Source organism: Loxodonta africana, chromosome 9 (genome assembly GCF_030014295.1).
Source record: "Loxodonta africana isolate mLoxAfr1 chromosome 9, mLoxAfr1.hap2, whole genome shotgun sequence".
NCBI classification, from domain to species: domain Eukaryota; kingdom Metazoa; phylum Chordata; class Mammalia; order Proboscidea; family Elephantidae; genus Loxodonta; species Loxodonta africana.
In genome coordinates, this window is record NC_087350.1 from 111755787 (window position 1) to 111773438 (window position 17652).

Genomic DNA, 17652 nt, shown 5'->3' on the forward strand with positions numbered 1-17652 from the left:
TCTGCTATATCAGACAATGTTCCCGTGCCATTCATAACGTTTTCACTAGCTAATTCTTTTCAGAAGTAGTCTGCCAGGCCCTTCTTCCTAGTCTGTCTTAGTCTGGAAGCTCAGCTGAAACTGTCCACCATGGGTGACCCTGCTGGTATTTGAATACCAGTAGTATAGCTTCTGGCATCACGGCAACATGCCAGCCCCCACAGTACAACAAACTGACAGATGCATGGGGAATAGCCATCCTAGCAGATGTGAAGTAATTCACTGAAATTTAAAACAATTACACTACAGCTCTAGCCCTGGGTTTATTTATTTAATTTTGACTTATATAAAATATACTAAAATCAAAATCTTTTGGGAAAAAAATTCCACTTTTCACTTGCTTTGTTAATGTTAATGTTTTATATGTATAAGGCATCAAAATTGGACTGACATTTTACTATACTCTAAATTTATCCTGCTATGATTTAAAAATAATATTTTAGAATTTTTAAATCATCCGTTATTTTTAAAAACTCATTTCTCAAGCACCAAGTGGTATTTTCAGTGGTCAACATGAAGAGCTCACATGGCTCACCAGGAATCTTCAGCAGGGCAGGATTTTGGAACTAGTACTATTATTAATTCAAGAAACAATATACTGGCTTCTTTTATTTCATTCTCTCATTGTAGAAGCATCGCTTCTCTGGACACTGAATTTTCAAACCCCATTATTTTTTCTTCTCTTTTTTGTATTTAATTTTACTTTTGGAAAAAATATACACAGCAAAACCCACTCCCATTCCACATATTCCACACAAAATAATTGGTAACATTGGTTACATTCTTTGCAGTGTGTCATCATTCTCATTATTTCTTTTCTGGTTGTTTCACTTCAGAACTGACATTTTAAACTTGTGAGTACGCTTTGATTTTAAGTGAGTGAGGGAATAAAGCATCACAAAATGTGTCTTTCATTCTCAAAGAATGAAGTGTTTGCTCTATATGTGTATATGTTAATTATAAAAATCCAAACTCTGGTGAGTTTAAAGAATCAAATCAATATGTTGTTGCTGGGTGTTGGTAGAGGAGAGAAAAGTTTGCTGTGGTGGAATGGGCACTGAACTTGATTTCTTAAGTCTTTGCTTGGGTCTGACAATGTGCCGTATTCAAAACTTCTTAGTGAACACCATTTGGAGGAGAGCACAGATGGGACACTGTTCTAATGGTGTGGTCAACAGGTATTTAACACTCACAAAGTAAAGAGGACAGAGATGAGTAGAACAGCAAACATTTTCATCATCCAAGGTTCCCTGAAGTTAGGCTGCCGTCCCAAGGTGTACTGTTATAGCACATCCATGCACGCCCCACTTTGTGTCATAGGAGAAGAAATACAAAGCCCCCCTCTCCCAAGTTGATACTAACAAACAGCCATGTCTCCATGTCAAAGAGCACTTACAGAAAGCCAGTAAAGGAAAACTGTTAAAAAAAAAAAAAAAGACTGAAAGCCCCCCCCCGCCCCCGATGACAATGAATATCATTCATTGCACTTGCTTAGGGTGGATGACCATCTCCCTATGGCTATTCTAGATTTACTGGTGTCAAGAGCATTCCTTCCTCCTTTACCTCACTAAGGTAGCTTTACAGAGTTCTGGATTTCTTCAGAGGGCAATCACTCCCCCAAAGCATGTACTTTACTTTGTGTTCGTTAGTAGCTAGGGAGATGGTGAGAGAGATTACAACATACCTATGCATTCAACAGGTCTCAGCAGACTCTTGGAAAGTGTGTGTTATCTGGAAAGTCACCTAAGCGTCTTACTTGTAAAATGGGGTAAATACCTGCCTTAGATGATGGTTGTGATGGTTGTGTGGGCAGAATGAAGTGACGTTTGCAAAGTATCACTGGAAGCTGTGGTGAATACAAAAGTATTGAGAGCCACAGATTACCAGACTGACGGCCTCAGCTTGAAATCCCTCTCAGGTGATTTAACTTATGTTTTTCCATCAGCTTACCTGTTATTTGGGGACACTAATGAAACATAACAACAATTGTGAGGATGGTGCCAGACGGGGCAGTGTTTCGTTCTGTTGTGCAAAGGGTTGCTATGAGTGGGAACTCACTTGAGGGCACCTAAAAACAACAAAAACAAATGTTACTAAAGGGCCCTAGTTCCACAATGATTAAGTGATGTGGCTGCTAACCGAAAGTTCAACAGTTTGAGTTCACCAGCTGCTCCTTGGAAACCCAATGGGGCAGTTCTACTCTGTCATATAGGGTCACTACAAGTCAAAATGGACTTTAAGCCAATGGTTTTCCTTTCCTTTTTTTTTTTAATATTGCTGAGAAGGATAAAAATGAGATAATACATATAAGTGCTTCGCAAACCATAAGCACTCAATGAATGTTCACTATTGTTATTGTTCTATGTTTACTGACTTTCCCAAAACATATTCCCCTTTATTGCTATTTTCCCTCTACCTTATAAGTTCTATTTTAGAAAAGACATTGGTAGCCAACTGAAAATCTGTATCTGTCAAGATCATTGCATACCACATTTCTCAAAAAGTTAGTTCAAATCAAATCAAAGGAGGCATCACATTTGCAAATCTGTTGCAAAAGATCTCTTTAAAGTGTTAAAAGGCAAATATGTCACTTGAAGACTAAGGTGCGCCTGACTTAAGCCATGATGTTTTCAATAGCCTCACATCCATGTGAAAGGTGGACAATGAATAAGGAAGACCAAAGAAGAATTAACACCTTTGAATTATGGTGTTGGCAAAGAATATTGAATATATACCATGAACTGCCAGAAGAACGAACAAATTTGTCTTGGAAGAATACAGCCAGAGTGCTCCTTAGAGGCAGGGATGGCAAGATTTCATCTCACATACTTTGGACATGTTATCAGGAAGAATCAATCCAGGGAGAAGGACATCATGCTTGTTAAAATTGAGGGTCAGTGAAAAAGAGGGAGATCCTCAAGGAGATGGATTGACGCAGTGGCTTTGCAAACACGGGCTCAAGCATTGCAATGATTTTGAGAATGGCGCATGACCAGGAAGTATTTCATTCTGTTGTACATAGGGTCGCTGTGAGTCGGAACTGACTCCAAAGCACCTAACATCAACAGCAACAAAAACAACATACTCAAGTTTGTACTTTGGCTTTGGTGGACTTGTTTTAATTTCCTTCAGCTTCAACTTGAACTTGTATATAAGTAATTGATGGTCTGCTCGACAGGCAGTCCCTGGCCTGGTTCTGACTGATGATATTGAGTTTTCCATTGTCTCTTTCAACAGATGTAGGTAATTAGATTCCTGTGTTTTCCCTGTGGCAAGGTCTACGTGTATCATTGCCATTTATGTTGTTGAAAAAGATATTTGCAATGAAGAAATTGTTGGTTTTGCAAAATTCTATCATGCAATCTTGGTGTCATTCCTATCACCATGGCCATATTTCCCAACTACTGTTCTTTTTCTTTGTTTCTAACTTTCACAATTCAATCACCAATAATTATCAATGCACCTTGATTTCATGTTTGATCAATTTCAGACTGCCATAGTTGGTAAAAATCTTCAATTTCTTCATCTTTGGCCTTAGTGGTTGGTGCATAAATTTGAATAATAGTCATATTAACTGGTCTTTCTTGTAGACATACGTATATTATCCTATCACTGACAGCATTGTACTGCAGGATAGATCTTGAAAAATTTTTTTCATGATCAATGCAATGCCGTCCTCTTCAATTTGTCATTCCCGGCATAGTAGACCACATGATTGTTCAATTCAAAATGGCTAGTACCAGTCCATTTCAGCTCAGTAATACCTATCATATCAATGTTCATGTGTTCCATTACATTTTTGATGATTTCCAGTTTCCCTAGATTCATAATGTGTGCTTCTGTGTTCCAATTATTAATGGATGTTTGCAGCTGTTTCTTCTCATTTTGAGTTGTGCCACATTAGCAAATGAAGGTTCCCGAAGCTTGACTCCAGCCACATCATTAAAGCCGACTCTACTTTGAGGAACCAGCTCTTCCCCATTTGTATTTTCAGTGTCTTCCATTCTGAGGGCCTCATTTTCTGGCACTACATCAGATAGTGCTGTATTGCTATTCATGAGGTTTTCATTGGCTAATTATCTCAGAAGAAGGCTGCCAGGTCCTTCTTCCTAGTCTTTCTTAGTCTGGAAGCTCAGCTGAAACCTGTCTACCATGAATGACCTTGCTGGTACTTTACATACCAGTGGCATAGCTTCCATCATCACAGCAACATGCAAGCCACCACACTACGTCAAACTGACAAGACACCTGGGGCCCTTAGGAGCAGCAGTCAAGAGATGAGAGCATCAGGCAAATCTGCTACAAAACAACTCTTTTTTTCTGAATAGGGTTCCCAGAGAAAATATTTATCTTTCTTGGGAAGTGGTCCTAGATGTTCAAAACAGCTGCTCGTTTGGTATAATAGACTCAAACCCTGGAAGTGAAGGAGAAGAAGCTCTTTTTATTCATTGAATGAAATGAGATGATTATGACTCAATGAGCAGATATTCTACACACATAAAACTGCACTCCATGACCAGGAAAAGCACTTCATCCAAAATTAATGAATCACTTGTTAGAAACCACTGAATCATACAGGAATAAAGCTTGTAATCTCACAGGTATACACGACTTGACCTAGGCATGTGATCAATTCTCTTCTCCATGCAGCCGCTTAGTTCCAAGTGATTCTCTTTGCCAAATGCTTTTAAGGGGTCCCCCTTAGTTTTGTTTAAAGAATATAGACTATCACACTTGACAACTGATGTTAACCAAAACAGTGGAAATAATCAAATTGAATTTTCAAAGAGAGGGATACTTTTCAATTGTGTTAGAATCTGTGGTTATAAAAACAAAACTTCTTGAATATCAATAGAATTATCCGTTTTTCTAAAGCTTTACTATGCCATTGCTGGTATGCTAATAAGTGCTTGAGCACTATTTGAGAAGAGTTGGAATAATTCTGAGACTCTTCAGGGTTGGCAAAATGAGCAAGAAACAAGTTAATACATAAAATAACTTGTTAATCTCATCGAATACAAGCAAATTAAAAAAAAACTTTTCTTATCTTCTGCAAAATAGAAGATAAATGTTGAAAGTGAAGTAGGAAGGAATGATTGTGCAGACACTAAATTCATGACTGAACATCTTTGTACTCAGGTTTAGGCCTTACAGTATATTGACATTAATGATGACCAATAAAACTAGCACATTTGGAGGCCCTAATTACTTACTGGAGCCCTGATGGTGCAGTAGTTAAGAGCTTGGCTGCTAACCAAAAGGTCAGTAGTTTGAATCCACTAGCCACTCCTTGGAAAATATTTGGGACAGTTCTACTCTGTCCTGTAGGGTCGCTATGAGTCAGAATCACTACACAGCAATGGGTTTTGTTTTGTTTTTGGTTTAATCATTTACTGGGGAGACTCTGGGTGGAGCAAACTGTTAAGTACTTGGCTATTAACTGAAAGGTTGGTGGTTCAAACCCACCCAGTCATGCCTCAGAGGAAAGGCCTCATGATCTACTTCTGAAAGATCAGAGATACTGTAAACCCTAAGAAGCATGGTTGTGCTCTGTAACACATGGGGTCTCCACGAGTCAAATCAAAGAGACACTAGCAAGTTAATTACCCACTTAGTGAGTGCATACTACACGGCAAGCATGCATCTTCAGTGGACAAAACACTAAGATGTCAGTTCACATAGTTTCTATTTAATGGGATAATGCTTTCTGTGCTTATCCTCAGCACATAACTCTTGCTATTTAAGCAGAAATGGGAAGTGAGGAAAAAGAAAGGTTTGCTGACATGGGGATTTTCTGAATGCCTTCCTTCCCATCTTTGATAACCTGCAGTAAAGCAGGACAGGCACATGGAAAGGTTCTAAGGGCGACTCTGAGACACAGAGTCAGCATTACTCAGAAATCAGCACTGACTTCTGGCTCAGGAAGCGTTTACTTCTCCTCCTTCTTCAAATCCAGCGAAATGATAGAAGAAATATAGAAACAAAAACCAATCTACTGTGACTCTGAATGTCCTCAGGATTGGGTGTAGGCTGTCTGCGGTTGACAGATCTGAGGAAATCATGAGAATTGACCAGAAGATATAAAGCAGGTAGAAGGACACATCTGGCACATGTGCTAACAAAGTGACACTGCACAAGTTATTTGACTGCTCTCAACTTGTGTCCTCTGCCTGTAAAAAGGAGAAAGTTGCCACCTTAATGGAGAGTTGCAAGGACTACACGATACCACCTAGGCAACGTAAAAATTAAAACCATTACATTTGAAGCAAGCAATTACTTTGGGGGACAGTCTTTCAAGAAGATCATTTTTGCCACAAAGATAAACACACAAAAATATTTTTCCATCCTAAGAATTTTCAGAAGCCTCTCACCAACTGCACACCTTAGTGAAAACCCATTAAAAGCACTGAGTCCTATGGTGCTGGGCTACCAATATTGACTACTCTGACAGAGATCACAATAGAGGTTCCCGGACAGAGCTAGAGAAAAATGCAGAGCAAAATTCTAACTCAAAAAGAAAGTCCAGGCTTGCTGGCCTGACAGAGGCTGGAGAAGCCCTGAGAGTATGGCCCCTGGACACCCTTTCAGCTCAGTAATGAAGTCACTCCTGAGGTTCACCCTTCAGCCAAAGATTGGACAGGCCCATAAAACAAAACAAGACTAAAGGGTCACACCAGCCCAGGAGCAAGGACTAGAAGGCAGGAGGAAACAGGAAATCTGGTAATAGGGAACCCAAGGTGGACAAGGGAGAGTGTTGACAGGTCGTGAGGTTGTTAACCAATGTCATAAAACAATATGTGTGTTGACCGTTTAACGAGAAACTAGTTTGTTCTGTAAAACTTCATCTAAAGTACAAAAAAAAAAAAAGAAAAGGCACTGAGTCCATTAGTCCTATAGCTCTGTTGTTGGTGTTAAGTGCTATCAATTCAAACTTTATCTCAAAAACTGTGTTGAATTTTAAAAACGTTAAATTAGAAGATGTTAAGTGTTTCCTCTTACCAATGCAACAAAAAGAGAAAATGGTCAATTCATCACAAAGATGTCATTTTGTGTGCGTGCAGAAACCTAGCAAATTCCTTCTGGGTTTGTAGGATTCCACTGATTTTATCTTGTTTCTTGTATGTGTGTTCTCGAGTGGCTAGAGATAAAGAATAAATTCTGGAGTTAAATTATTTTGGTATAGACACAGTCAACCAATCTCCCAGAAAACTCAAAGGAAAATAAAGCTGTTCGAAAGTAATAGAATCTGATTTCCCATCTCTGCCATAAGACCTTCCAATATGGCGCTCTCCCAAGGCTTAACAGGCAACCCTAGAGGTTGTGCTTCCTTATTACTTGTCAGGATCTCTAGAGGGCAGATTTAAGTGCTGACCCTTGGAGTTCCATCTAAGCATAAGATTCCCAACCCCCTTCATAAAGAATGGAAAAGCCTGTGGTTTCTATCAGTCTTTTAGATATTCATCAAAATGTGCCTTGAAGTCTTATCTTCTTTAGAAATGTCAGTTTTACTAAGATGTCAGAGGACGCAGGTCTCCAGAGGGTCAGTGCCTGCCCAGGCAGGTTTCCAGAGGGCTAGGTACTGATTTGTCTGGAATGTAGGGGTTAAAGATACAGAATGTTGGTTACACATACAGCTAAAGAAACAAGCTAGTTATTACCTCTATTATGTTGTTTATTATCTTAAACATTTGCCCTGCGAAATCAGGCATTGAATGTTCTCTAGGCTTGACATAAATGTCTCCATTTTGTTTTCAGTTTCCATATTTCTAATGGCTTCAAAAAGGAGGGTGAGAATGGTTGCACAGCTGGAAGAATGTAACCAATGTCACTGAATTTTACATGCAGAAAGGGTTGAATTGATACATGTTCTGCTGTGCATATTCTCAACAACAGTAAACGATATTGTAATGTAAAAAAGATAAGGCTTCAAATAATGACTAACAGGATGTGAGCACACAAAATGGTTTGAGGTTGAGAAAAGAAGGAAAGGATGAAATGTGGAAGAAAAGTGGGTCAATAGAAGGAACGTGGGGAGGGTGGACAGGAGCAGATGGGGGGGCGGGGGGAGAATTCCCTGGAGGGGTTGGGGAAAGGGGTGGGGCAGGAAGCTTAGACTCTAGGTCTGAGTGGGAACCCAAGGACTATAAAAGCCTGTGGAGCCAGATAGGGAAAGGAGCCTGCAGCCAAGGATAGACCTTCCCTAAGGAAAGGCTGAAAACAAGTCCAGGATGCTGCACCAACTCTTGTTCCATCTGCTAGGTGTCTGGCTGTTGCTGAGCTATTTTCCCACAGAGCTCTCTGCCAGGAGGCCAATATCTCTGAGGCTTTGTGGCGGCAAATTGGGCTTTGGCCTGGGCCTACCCTGCCTTGGTAGCCAATCAAGAAGGGGCTACAAGGCCGTCCCATCAAGGAAATATATCCTGGCTCCAGGTGAGAGCTCCCATTCAGACACCAGGTCTCACTGAATGTCCATGCTCAACGCCTAAACCCTGCTGGTGCTGCTGCTTCTGGTAGCTAGAAATATGGGCTTTGCCTTTCACCTTTGTCAGCTGTTCTTGAAGTTCAGCTGGAGGAGAGGGGATGGAAGAGGAAGAAAGGGATCAACTGCCTGCAAGAGAAACCCAAGGGGCAGAGTCCAGGGAAGCTCACCTCCAGACACTCATAGCTAGACCATTTGGCACTTTCAAACTTGGAAGCTGCAATGGATTTTCTTTAAATGCAACCTATCAGGGTTGATTGAAATAATTTTAAAAGAGTGTGCTACTTATTGAGAATCTGGTATCACTTAAACTTTTATCTTCTTGACTTATTTTCACTATTTGACGAGGAATGCCTTATTAATAAGCTGAAAAGGACAGCTTTGCTGCCATTGAGAAGACTAGCCAGAACTGATTCGGGTTACACTAGAATGTAAATGTCATCTGTGTTTCTAATTCTTTTCTGCTAAAACGCTCAAAATTGTGTAAGTGGGATAGGAAAGATGAGGTTTATGTGACTGAAGTGTTTTTTGAGGGCAGGAAACATGTTTTCTTTCTGTTTCTATCACTTTTATCTGGCGGTGCCAGAGACATGGCATCAGCTGATAAATGTTCAACTGACCTGACTGGGCATGAAGCAGAGGAGAGCTGGTTATGGCTGCTTTCCAGCCTCTACTCCTGTCCATCCTGGGATGCTGTTTGAGAACAGGTTCCTTGTCCAGGGCACACAGACACCGCACATAGCACATTAGTACACACAACATGCAGACAACAATCGCTCTTTTAACTCAGGCATCTTTGGTTAGGTTAGTGTTGTTTTAACCCTGTTCTCTCTTTAATGTAAAGTACTATTGATTTGAAGGAAATACTGTGGGGAAGAGAAACTTTTAAAGGGATGTTTGAGACCTTGTATCTCAGAGGCTTGTACTTCCTGCCTGTCAGACAGATGGGGCTGGGAATTCTGCCTTTTTAACTTTATCCTGAGTAGCAGTTGATAGCCTGAAATAATTAATATACCTTGAATGCATTACATTCATAACTCCGAAATTCCTTAGCAAAGGAAGAAAATTACTCAAGTAAGAAAAATCGATCTGTGGTCACACTGAGGGTTTTCAACAACCGGGACGACTTCAGAGAGATGAGTGACTGGTGTCAGGCAGAGTCAAAAGTGCCAAGACGAAAGCATTAAGGGGGTCATGGAAAGAGACCATGGGAGGCGGGGGTGGGGATGGTGTAAAGCCAAACCTTAAGAATGTTGCAGTGCACTGGGCTGCCAAGCCATAAGTAAGTAGAAACGTCTAGGTACTAGGATGCTTGCTAATTCTATTTTGATGTTCAGCTATACTGAGGCAACACTTTCCTTTTCGTTTATGAAAAACTTTATAATTTTTCCAATGTTCCTTGACATGAATATTCTCTCCTCCACTTTTATTTAACTCCTCAGGTGTTGTTTCAGGCTCATCTAAAGCCTTAAGTAAGATGCTGAAATTAGGAAAGCTTTACAAGAAGCTGAAGAAGGCAAGGGGAGAAGACTTTGGCTCATTGAACCCGACGATACAGAGTGAACCAGAAGACTACAGCACTTCAGAAACAGAAAACTATGGCTTGGATCAACCTTTCCAAAAAAGGAGAATGCTAACTATAGAATTGAATAACAAGGGTGTTCCCAAGGTTGTGCCAAGAAAGAACTTGCAAGGGCGTGCAGAGCTGAGCTGATTGTACAGGACTCAGCTAGTATTCACATGTCTTCTTGATGATATATTCACAAATGCCTCTCAGAAACTATTACAAGTGTTTTCATTTCTGATTTATTGTGCCAGAAAATACTCTTGGCATTACTGAAATTTCTGATAATAAACCTTTTGATGCTAAAAAGCCTTTTTGTCTTTTTTATTAATGGTATAACTGCATTAGTCGATTCTGATAGTTAAGGTAGTTAAGGTTGTGTGTCTGCTTGGCTGGGCCATGAATCTCAGTGGTTTGGTAGTTATGATGAAGTTGGCAATAATGTAATTATGTAATCATCTCCATGATGTTGTTATTACTGTTAGGTGCCACTGAGACTCTGCGTACAACGGAATGAAACACTGTCCAGTCTTGCGACATCTTGACAATCATTATGCTTGAACGCATTATTTCAGCCACTGTGTCAATCCATCTTCTTGAGGGTCTTCCTCTTTTTTGCTGACCCTGTACTTTACCAAGGATGATGTCTTTCTCCAGGCTCTGATCCCTCCTGATAACCTGTCCAAAGTATGTGAGACGTAGTCTCGCCATCCTTGCTTCTAGGCAGCATTCTGGTTTTACTTCTTCCAAGACAGATTTGTTTGTGCTTTTGGCAGTCCATGGTCTATTCAATATTCTTCGCCAATACCACCATTCAAAGGCAACATTCTTCTTTGGCCTTCTTTATTCAATGTCCACCTTTCTTATGAACATGAGGTGATCGGAAACACCATGGCTTGGGTCAGGCACACCTTAAATTTCAAGGTGACAGCTTTGCTTTTTCATTCTTTTTTTTTTAAGTTCTCGTTTTCTTCCTTTTTTTTTTTTATTGTGCTTTAAGTGAAAGTGTTCAGTTCAAGTTAGTTTCTCATACAAAAATTTATACACATGTAGTTGTGTGACCCGAGTTGTTCTCCCTATACACACTCCTCCTTTCCACCCAGGTTTCTCATGTCCATTCAGTCGGTCCTGTCCCTTCCTGCCTTCTCATCTCACCTCCACTTGAGCTAAGAAACACACTCTTCAGGAGTATCATTTTATGTCTTATGTTCCAGTCTAATCTTTGCCTGAAGAGTTGGCTTTGGGAATGTCTTTAGTTTTGGGTGAACAGACAGTCTGTAGGCCGTGTCTTCTGGGGTCCTTCCAGTCTCAGACCATTAAGTCTTTTATTAATACTAGAATTTGAGTTCTGCACCCCACTTTTCTCCTGCTCCATCAGGGATTCTTTGTTTTGTTCCCCGTTAGGGTGGTCATTGGTGGTAGCCAGGCACCACCTAGTTCTTCTGGTCTCAGGTTGATGGAGTCTCTGGTTTATATGGCCCTTTCTGTCTCTTGGGCTAATATTTTCCTTGTGTCTTTGGTGTTCTTTATTCCCCTTTGCTTCAGGTGGATTGGGACCAGCTAGTTGGCTGCTTGCTAGCTTTTAGCTCCCCAGACCCCACTTACCAAAGTAGGATGCAGAACAATTTCTTGATAAACTTTGTTATGCCAATTGACCTAGATGTCCTCTGAAACCATGGTCCCCAGACCCCTGCCCCTGCTCTCTGTCCCTCAAAGTGTTTGGTTACATTCAGGAAACTTCTTAGCTTTTGGTTTAGTCCAATTGTGCTGGCTTCCCCTGTGTTGTGTGTTGTCCTTCCCTTCACCTAAAATAGCTCTTGTCTACCGCCTAGTTAGGGAATACCCCTCTCCCTCCCTCTGTGCCCTCATAACCGTCGAAGACTGTTTTCTTCTGTGTTGAAACCTTTTCTTGAGTTCTTATAGTAGTGGTCTCATACAACATTTGTCCTTTTGCGACTAATTTCACTCAGCATAATGCCTTCCAGATTCATCCATGCTATGAGATGCTTCATGTTTCTCGTGTTCGTTGTTGTTCTTAATTGTTGCATAGTATTCCATCATGTGAATATACTGTAACCTGTTTATCTATTTATCCCTTGATGGGCACCTAGATTGTTTCCATCTTTTTGCTATTGTAAACAGTGGTGCAATGAACATGGGTGTGCATGTATCTATTCATGTGATGGCTCTTATTTCTCTAGGATATATTCCAAGGAGCGAGATTGCTGGATTGTATAGGTCCTATTTCTGGCTTTTTAAGGAAGCGCAAAATCGATTTTTAAAGTGGTTTTACCATTTTACATTCCTACCTGCAGTTTATAAGCGTCCCAGTCTCTCCACAACCTCGCCAACATTTATTGTTTTGTGTTTTTTGGATTAATGCTAGCAGTGTTGGGGTGAGATGGTGTCTCATTGCAGTTTTGATCTGCATTTCTCTAATGGCTAATGATTGCGAGCATTTCCTCATGTATCTGTTAGCCGCCTGAATGTCTTCTTTGGTGAGGCCTGTTCATATCCTTTGCATTTTTCAATTGGGTTATTTTTCTTCTTTTTTGTTGAGGTTTTGCAGTGTTTTGTAGATTTTAGAGATTAGACCCTGATTGGATTTTTCATAGCCAAAATTTTTTCCCCAGCCTGAGCGTTGCCTTTTTACTCTTTTGGTGAAGTCTTTTGATGAGCGTAAGTTCTTGACTTTTAGAAGCTCCCGGTAATCTAGTTCCTCTTCCAGTGTTTGTGTATTGTTAGTTATGATTTGTATTCTGTTTGTGCTATGTATTAGGGCTCCTAGTGTTGTCCTTATATCTTTTTCCATGATCTTTATCATTTTAAGTTTTTATATTTAGGTCTATGATCCATTTTGAATTAGTTTTTGTGCATGGTGTGAGGTATGGGTCTTGTTCTCATTTCTTTGCACTTGGATATCCAGTTATGCCAGCAACATTTGTTAAAGAGACTTTGTTTTCCCCATTTAACAGACTTTGGGCCTTTGTTAAATATCATCTGCTCATAGGTGGGTGAATTTATGTCTGGATTCTCAATTGGGTTCCAGTGGTCTATGTATCTGTTGCTGTACCAGTGTGACACTGTTTTGAGTAACGTGGCAGTGCAATAGGTTCTAAAATCAGGTAGTGTGAGGCCTCCCACTTTGTTCTTCTTCTTCAGTAATGCTTTACTTATTTGGGGCCTCTTCCCTTTCCATGTGAAGTTGGTGATTTGTTTCTCCATCTCATTAAAAAATGTCTTTGGAATTTGGATCGGAATTGCATTGTATCTGTAAATCGTTTTGGGTAGTATTGACATTTTCACAAGGTTGAGTATTCCTATGCATGAGCAAGGTATATTTTTCCACTTCTGTAAGTCTCTTTTGGTTTTTTGCAGTAGTATATCATAGTTTTCTTTGTATAAGTCTTTTACATCTCTGGTTAGATTTATTCGTAAGTATTTTATCTTCTTGGAGGCTACCGTGAATTGTACTGATTTGGAGATTTCTTCTTCAAAGTTCTCTTTGATGGTGTAGAGGAATACAATTGATTTTTCTGTTTGTCTTGTATCCTGATGCTCTGCTGAAATCTTCCATTAGTTCCAATAGTTTTCTTGAGGATTCTTTAGAGTCTTCCTATAAGCTCATACCGTCTGCAAATAGGTAGACTTTTACTGCTTCCTTACCAATTTGGATGCCCTTTATTTCTTTTTCTAGCCTATCTCCGTGGCTAGGCGTGGTGATAAAGAGCATACTTGTCTGGTTCCTGTTCTCAAAGGGAATGCTTTCAGACTTTCTCCATTTGAGTTGATGTTGACTGTTCACTTTATATAAATGCCCTTTATTATATTGAGGAATTTCCCTACTATTCCTATTTTGCTGAGAGTTTTTATCACGTATTGGTGGTGGACTTTGTCAAATGCCTTTTCTGCATTACTTGATAAGACCATGTGGTTCTTGTCTTTTATTTTTGTGATGGATTACACTGATTGTTTTTCTAACATTGAACCATTCCTGCCTACCTAGTATGAATCCCACTTGGTCATGGTGAATTATTCTTTTGATATATTGTTGAATTCTATTGAGTAGAATTTTGTTGAGGATTTTTGCATCTAAGTTCATGAGGGATATAGGCCTGCAATTTTCTTTTTTGTGTGTGTAGTGTCTTTACCTGGTTCTGGCATCAGGGTTATGCAGGCTTCATAAAATGAGTTTGGGAGTATTACATTTTTTCTGTGCTCTGAAGTACCTTTAGTAGTAGTGGTGTTAACTCTCTCTGAAAGTTTGGTAGAATTCTCCATCAGGGCCAGGAATTTTTTTTTGGGGGGGGGGGAGCTTATTAATTACCTTTTCAATTATTCTTTTTTATAGGTTTATTTAGTTGTCCCACCTCTGTTTGTGTTCGTTTAGGTAGGTAGCGTGTTTCTAGAAATTTGTCCACGTCCTTTAGCTTTTCAAATTTGTTGGAGTACAATTTTTATAGTATTTTGTTATGACTCTTTTAATTTCAATTGATGTGTTGTGATATCACCTATTCGATTTCTTATTTGGGTTATTTGCTTCCTCTCCTGTTTTTCTTTTGCCAGTTTGGCTAATGGTTTATTGACTTGGCTGATCTTTTTGAAGAACCAGATTTAGGTCTTGTTAACTCTTTCAGTTGTATTCTGTCCTCTATTTTATTTCATTTAATTCTGCTCAAGTTTTCTTAATTTGCTTTCTTCTGGTGCCTCAGGGCTTCTTTTGCTCCTATCTTTCTATTTGAGTTGTAGGGTTAATGTTTTGATTTTGGCCCTTTCTTATTTTAGAATGTGTGCACTTATTGCTACAATTGACCTTTGAGCACTGTTTTTGGTGTGTCCCAAAAGTTCTGGTAGGATATGCTTTCATTCTTATTTGATTCTGTGGATTTCTTTATTCTGTCCTTAATTTCTTCTATAATCCAGTAGTTTTTGAGCAAGGTGTTGTTCAGTTTCCATGAGTTTGATTTTTTTTTTTTCCTTTCTTTTTCTGTTGTTGATTTCTACCTTTATGGTCAGAAAAGATGCTTTGTAATATTTTGATGCTTTGGATTCTGTTAAGGCTTGCTTTATGGCCTAATACGTCATCTATTCTGGAGAATGTTCCATGTGCCTTGGAAAAGAAAGTACGCTTGGCTGCCGTTGGGTGGAGTGTTTTGTATACGTCTCTGAGGTCAAGTTGGTTGACTGTGGCATTTAGATCCTTTGTGTCTTCACTGAGCTTCTTTCTGGGTGTTCTGCCCTCCACCGAAAGTGGTATGCTGAAATCTCCTACTATTATTGTGGAGCTGTCTATCTCTCTTTTCAGTGCTGTTAGAGTTTGTTTTTATGTAATTTGAAGCCCTGTCATTGGGTGCATAAATATATTTATTATGGTTATGTCCTTCTGGTGTATTGACCCCTTAATCGTTATATAGTGTCCTTCCATATCCTTTGTGGTGGATTTAACGTTAAAGTCTATTTTGTCAGAGATTTGTATTATCACTCTTGCTCTTTTTTGATTGCTGTTTGCTTGATATATTTTTTTCCATCCTTCCAATCCTTGAGTTTGTGTCTTTAAGTCTAGGTTGTGTCTCTAGTTGGCAGGTTATGGGCATGCTGTATTTTTTAATCCATTCTGCCACTCTGTCTCTCTGTAGGTGCATTTAGTTCATTTAAATTCAGTGTAATTATTGATAGGTATGAGTTTAGTGCTGTCATTTTGATGTCTTTTTTTGTGTGTTGTTGACAGTTTCTTTGTTCCACTTAATTTTCTGTGCTGAGTTGTTTCCCTTTACGTATTTTCCTTTCATCTTTTTTGTTGTTGATTTTGTATTTGCTGAGTCTTTATCTTATTTTCTATTTTGATGTGTAAGATTGTTAATTTCTTTTTTTTTGTGGTTAAATTAATATTTACCACTATTTTTCTAAGTTTAAACCAATCTTTTATTTCTTTACATCATCTTGACTTTCTCTCCATATGAAAGATGTATGACTACATTTTTTGTTCCTCTTTTTTGTTTTAATATCATCTTTTACATATTGACATTTCCGTTTCCCTATTTACAGTGTTTTAGTTTTGATTTATTTTTGTGACTTCCCTGTCTGGGTTGATATCTGGTTGCTCTGTCTTGTGTTCTGGTCTTGGGTTGTTATCTGATATTATTGATTTTCTAACTGGAGGACTCCCTTTAGTATTTCTTGTAATTTTGGTTTGGTTTTTACAAATTCCCTAAAATTCTGTTTATCTGGAAATCCACTAACTTCACCATCATATTTGAGAGACAGTTTTGATGGATATATAATTCTTGGCTGGCCATTTTTTTTTCCTTCAAGGCTCGACATGTCATCCCATTGCCTTCTTGCCTGCCTGGTTTCTGCTGAGTAGTCAGAGTTTAGTCTTATTTACTGTCCTTTGTAGATGACTTTTCATTTCTCCCTGGCCTCTCTTAACGTTCTCTCTTTATGTTTAGTTTTGGCAAGTTTGATTATAATATGTCCTGTGACTTTCTTTTGTGATCTACCTTGTGTGGTATTTAATGAGCATCTTGGATAGATATCTTCTCATCTTTCATGATGTTAGGGAAGTTTTCTGCCAACAAATTTTCAACAATTCTCTCTGTATTCTCTGTTATCCCTGCCATTCTGGTACTCCAATTACTCGTAGGTTATTTCTCTTGATAAAGTCTCACATAATTCTTAGGGTTTCTTCATTTTTAAAAATTCTTTTATCTGATTTTTCCTCACATAAGTTGGCTTCAAGTGCTTTATCTTCAGTCTCACTAATCCTAGCTTACACTCTCTCAATACTTCGCCTATGACTTTCTATTGAGTAGTCTCATTCTGAAATTTTATTGTTAATCTTCTGGATTTCTGTTTGCTGTCTCTCTGTGGATTCTTACATCCTGTGAAATTTGTCATTATGCTCTTCTATAATCTTCTTAAGTTCCTCTATTTCTTTTTTTGTGTGCTCCTTGGCTTGTTCTGCGTTTTGCCTGATCTCCTTCTGATCTCTTGAAGAGTTCTGTATATTAATCTTTTGTATTCCACTTCTGGTGATTCCAGGAAGTTCTCTTCATCCAGAAGATTTCTTGTTTTGGTGGATTGCTGAAGCCATCATGATCTGTCTCTTTATGTGATTTGATGTTGACTGTTGTCTCTGAGCCATCAATAACTTGTTGTAGTTATTTATTTTATGTTTGCTTACGGTGTCCTAGCTTCTTGTTTTGTTTGTCTTAATATGCCCAAATAGGCTGTTTGAGTGAGGTAGTTTGGTTATTGGTGACTTTGAAGTTCTAACTTCCTGTCACCAAGTGGTTAGAGATGTTACTTGGTATATAAGCCCAGGAGACCATTTACTTTTCTTGTAGGAACTCAGCTCAGGAGTCCAGGTAGTTGGTCACCAAGTGCGTGGTGCAGGCTCTCACCTACAGTTCTAGATGGGCAGGGGTGATTGGTATAGGCACAAGTATCTGGCTGCAGTAGAAAGTCATGTGCTGAGCAAGGCAGGGGGCTGATAGCTGCCCCTGAGTGTCTGGGAAGAAAGTGTGTCCCTGTTCCCTAGAGTGAGTAGGTGGGTGGGTTTTGCAGCTGG

At 39.3% G+C, this 17652-nt stretch overlaps 1 long non-coding RNA gene across 1 annotated transcript; it reads left to right on the forward strand.

The window, feature by feature from the left end:
- Positions 1-8097: 8097 nt before the first annotated feature.
- LOC135232320 (uncharacterized) lies at positions 8098-10391 on the forward strand. The gene is made up of 2 exons (XR_010322872.1): positions 8098-8469; positions 9961-10391. It is a non-coding gene; the product is annotated as an uncharacterized LOC135232320 (long non-coding RNA).
- Positions 10392-17652: the final 7261 nt, after the last annotated feature.